Here is a 5,420-nt window from a genome sequence, read left to right as displayed (position 1 = left end):
TTTTGAATAACTGGGTGACATACTGTCGCCCTTTAGTCCCGCTCTCTTGTCTTTCTCTGCTTTCTTTTCTTTCTTGAAAGCCTGACTTTGTTAGTCGTTGAAACATCGTACACACGTAAGTACTAGCATCCCTGTTCACATGCTCTCACTCTCTGCTAGAAAGGGCCGGTGCTGCACAGGGTTTGGAGTCAGGACCAAACCATTACATGTAAATAGAGGGGGGTGTTCGATGCTTTGGATAATTAACTTTTGGAAGAAAATAAGTTAAATGAATCATACGTTTAGTGAGTACATTATCAATATGACGTTATATTAATTTTAATTATTGATGATTGATGAAAGGTTATTTAAACATTTTTTCTTAATGTTCTAACATTTTTTGGGCCCCCTGTCAGTCACGGGCCCTTAGAATCATCCTAACTTTTCACCCCCTTACGGCGCCCCTGCACGCAACGCAGCCCCGCTCTCTTTAACTCCAGGTGACTTTCTGCCGCTTTCCTCCGTGGTGCAGTGCTGATCGTTTCACCACAGAGGAAAGCACTTCACAAATTGCAGTAGGCCTACCCATAAGGAGCTGTACAAATGCCGCAGTTTTTGCGTGGCTGTGTCTTTAGTTGAAAGCCCAGTGGCGATCTGCTCATCGAAATAATATGCTACAAATTTCGGGCGGACTGGCCATCTGTGTGTTCTGTTGAACTTTCCTGTCGGCTCCCAGACCGTAGTCGAGGAGGGCAGAAGCAACAAGCTTCAGGTTCAATAACCCACTTTAGCTTAAATGACTGGAGAGAGGCGAGCTCTTCTTGGGAGGCCGTTGCATTTATTTAGCTGTTCTTCTGTTTCACAAAATACATCACAGACCTCTGTTTTTCTGCTTCCTCGTTTCCCTTCCAGAAACATACACACGTTCCCTCACTGTCGCTCTGCCAACCACACACACACATGCACAAGCCACACCCCTCACTCTCTCTCTCTCTTAAAGGGACAGCGATCTCATCTCACTGTGCATGACCCTAATATCATAATATGTGTGTTCTGGAGAATCACAGAACGGACGATTGTCCTTATTATTATGCCGTTAAAACCAATTATTTAAATGTTGTAAATGTGGAAGTTTCGTTGACAGGTCCACACACTGCTTCCCCGCAGCGAGGCTCCCCTCCCCCCCCCCCCCCCGTTGATAATTCACGCTGATAACAATTTTTTTTTTTAAATGGCACTTCATATCAAAAAGGTTGCCAACCCCTGCTTTCGATCCATAACTGCAAGCTAAGTAGCCTAACAGTTAGCTACATAGCTAGCAGTGAGTGAGCGTTCAGACACCTGCGCACACACTCACACGGACTCGTGTACCTGACTCTACCAACAGGCTTTCATGATTCTGTTTAGATATGCAAGTATAAGTAAGCTATGATAGCTTATTTTATTAACACGCTAATTTTATATGAAAATCAATGGAGGCTGAGTTAACTTTGTAGGAAAACCTACCGTCAATGACTGGCCCTGAGCTGTGTTTTATTTGTTAACTTCATATTTTTCATTTCCTAAAACATTATTTCCCTCTCATATTAACAGTGTGGATCATTGAGACAGCGTGGTGTCCAGAGTCTTATCCCGTTTCCCCACTTCCTCTGAGGGGCAGGCACGGAGGGGGGGCATGAAGAAAGACCTGCACCAGCTTCATCCACGCTGGGCGTTGTTGTTATCGCTGGCTCAGTGTCATTTCATTTGACCAAATGTCTTTACATTTAATATATTTTATTATTATGCACCTTTTTGTTTTATGTCCTTTTATTTAAAACATTGTTTGAGACTTAATCTTCTGGTTCAAATTTCAATAAATGTAATTTGTATAATCACTCTTTTGTCTTTATTCTACATGAAAATGTTAGAGATTCCATTCAAATCTGTTGATTATTCATATCTTCCTCAGGAATAGTATGTCAAGTTTTTAATGCTAAATGTATATCATTTTCTCACAGGATACAAACGAGACATACGAGACAACAACGTTTGTATCCTTTGTGTGTGAATGCTTCAGCTCTTCAGACCAACATAGTAAGATGTGAGCATGTTCCTAATTGTGTTGGTATGCAGCCTAGGTCTGCTCTGTTTAATAAAGCAAATCTGCCACTTTTATATTGTAGAATTTGTTCAATTAAAGCAGTCTTTAATTGTTTGTCCTAAACATAGCAATATATGCTTTTGAAATGTAACATGTCTTTGAAAAAAGAACAGTATACAGTTTATATTGTGTATCACCTTTAGCTTGAAAATACATAGAAGTGTTTTTTTAATCTATAACATAAATAAATAGACAGACAGACACTTTATCAATCCCAAATTGGGAAATTATTTAGCAGCAGCAGTGTGTTCAGGTATTACAATATTTAAAGTTGGAATAAAGTATAAACTACACAACACAAGTATAATGCACAGGAATCCATAAGATAAATCCGATATGTTCATGAAACTCCCCAGGACTCCGGAGTTTGCTGCATGAGTTGCACTATATGATCTGTGGTGCAGTGGGCTATCACTCAAAAACTGAGTAGCCAATGGGGACGCACCCCTGAAAGTCCCACCCACCTGGGATGTTTGTGTCAAAATCGAAAACAAAAAATGAGGGAGCGCAAACAAGAAGAGCTGCAGCGAGAGCAAAAGTCTGATCATTGAGAAAGAAGAAACAAGAACTGCAAACAAAAACCTATGTTAAAGCAAAGAAAAAAGAATTACAGTTTACATGATTACACAAATGATTTGTTTGCAACTTATAGTTTTATTTTTGACATTTATTTTATTTTGCTTGACTCAGTTTTTTTTATTTTAAACTCATAGTTTTGCTTTATTCTGAGAAAGTGTTGCTTTATCTTTATGATAGAAAACTAATCCCATAGACGCAGCCCATGTCAGGTCCTCAGTGATGTGGACACAGAGAAACCTGAAGCTGCTGACTCTCCACCGTAGTCCCATTGATGGCGATGGGGGCGTGTCCCTCTCTGCTGCTTCCTGTAATCCACAATCAGCTGCTTGGTTTAGCGGGGATGGAGGTTGCTGTATTGGCACCAAGATGTCAGGGCTCCGTGAATTGTTTGTCGAAACTTAAACGATCTGTTTAATGCCTTTAAAAAAACGGTACATAATATTGAATGAGTCATATTCTAATCTTTCCTCACCTTAATCAAATCTGCCAGTAAACACAGAAGTAGGTTGTGTGGCTTAAACTTACTTCAAAAGAAAGAATTACATGTTCAGTCATAGACATGTGTTTACCCTCAGTAATACCCTTAATCAAACTAAGTTTAAATTGAAATACACTTGTATGCCGTTCATGGTCTAAGAGGGTATGCACTGTACTGTATAGCAGATCTGACATAAGTAATGGTATAACGACACAAACATTTGCTTCCATATTATATGTTTACCTGTCTATATTCAGGTATTTCTGCAAAGCCGGCAGACAAGATAAGACTTGAAAGCTGCTTTGTGTGTGTGTGTGTGTGTGTGTGTGTGTGTGTGTGTGTGTGTGTGTGTGTGTGTGTGTGTGTGTGTGTGAGAGAGCTTTGCTGGGGGCAGCATGCTGCTCTCTGTCAGGAGAGATACACAACTAATGCTGGGGATGCAGTATGTGCATGTTTTTGACGCTGATCATTCATAATTTGGGATGTTCTGCTGCTTTACAACAACATCCCAGTTTGTGGATTATTTTAAGTAACCAGGTTATACATTCTGGATAGAGATATTGCTACTGAGTTTTTAATGTGTTACTTTGGCTTTTTGCGCACCACTGGTCAAATTCTGTGTTGTCCCATTATATGCAGAGAATGCAGACGATCTATTGATTTAATAGAACAACAGATTAGAGGAAAATATGCATTTATATAAACTGTCCCTTTACACCTGTGATCTGAAACGTATTTAACTGTGTGGGAGAGAAACTCCCTCTGGAGAGGATTTTAACCTCTGCAGACCATTTACATACACTACAATCTAGAACACACTACCGGAAAAGCAGAATATGGCCTCTTGACCAACATGACACAGACCTTTATACAAACACATTATAACAAACAAGACAAACAATTACAAAATCTTAATCTAAAAAAAAAATAGTAATTTTATTTATTTAATAAACACACACACACACACATTACATTACATTACATTACATTACATTACATTGCATTTAGCTGACGCTTTTATCCAAAGCGACTTACAATAAGTGCATTCGACCAGGAAGATACAACCTTGAAGAAAACAGAATCATATAAGTACATCAGGTTTCATAGAGCCAAACATTTCAAGTGCTACTCAACTGGCTTTAGAAAAGCCAGCCCTTTATTAGTATATAAGTGCTTTGTTAGTAATTCAATCGCTCAAAGTGGAGTCTAAAGAGATGAGTTTTCAGTTTGCACCGGAAGATGTGTAAGCTTTCTGCTGTCCTGATTACAATGGGGAGCTCATTCCACCATTTTGGAGCCAGGATAGCAAACCCACGTGTTTTTGCTGACGGGAACTTGGGTCCCCCTCGCAGTGCGGGTGCAGCGAGCTGTTTGGCCGATGCAGAGCGGAGTGCACGTGCTGGGGTGTACGGTTTAACCATGTCCTGGATATAGGAAGGGCCAGATCCATTCGCAGCATGGTACGCAAGTACCAGTGTCTTGAAGTGGATTCTAGCAGTTACTGGAAGCCAGTGAAGGGAGCGGAGGAGCGGCGTGGTGTGGGAGCATTTTGGAAGGTTGAAGACCAGACGAGCCGCTGCATTCTGGATGAGCTGCAGAGGTTGGATGGCACATGCAGGTAGACCAGCCAGGAGGGAGTTGCAGTAGTCTAGGCGTGAGATGACGAGAGCCTGGACCAGAACCTGTGCTGATGTCTGGGTCAGCTGGGGACGTATCCTCCTGATGTTGTAAAGCTTGTATCTGCAGCAGCGGGTTGTAGCAGCAATGTTTGCAGTTAAGGACAGTTTGTTATCTAGGACCACACCCAGATTCCTTGCAGTCTGAGTCGGGGAAACAACAGAGGTGCCGATGTTGATTGTTAGGTCAAGAGTGGGACAATCTTTTCCCGGAAGGAAAAGCACTTCAGTCTTGTCAAGGTTGAGCTTGAGGTGATGAGCAGACATCCACCGAGAGATGTCTGCTAGGCAAGCAGAGATGCGTGCGACGACCTGGGTCTCTGAGCGGGGAAAGGACAGAATGAGTTGGGTGTCGTCATCGTAGCAGTGGTATGAAAAACCATGCGGGCTATTGACAGACCCGAGCGAGTTTGTGTACAAGGAGAAGAGGAGGGGACCAAGAACAGAGCCCTGAGGGACCCCTGTAGTTAATTGACAAGGGTCGGACTCGGACCCTCTCCAAGTAACCCTGTAGGTGCGGTCTTTGAGGTATGAGGTGAGGAGGGAAAGTGCAGTGCCTGAAACT

The sequence above is a fragment of the Notothenia rossii genome (assembly GCF_949606895.1).
Source record: "Notothenia rossii genome assembly, chromosome: 2".
NCBI lineage: Eukaryota > Metazoa > Chordata > Actinopteri > Perciformes > Nototheniidae > Notothenia > Notothenia rossii.
The sequence above is the reverse complement of the archived record's forward strand: the minus strand, read 5'-3'. Positions refer to the sequence as shown.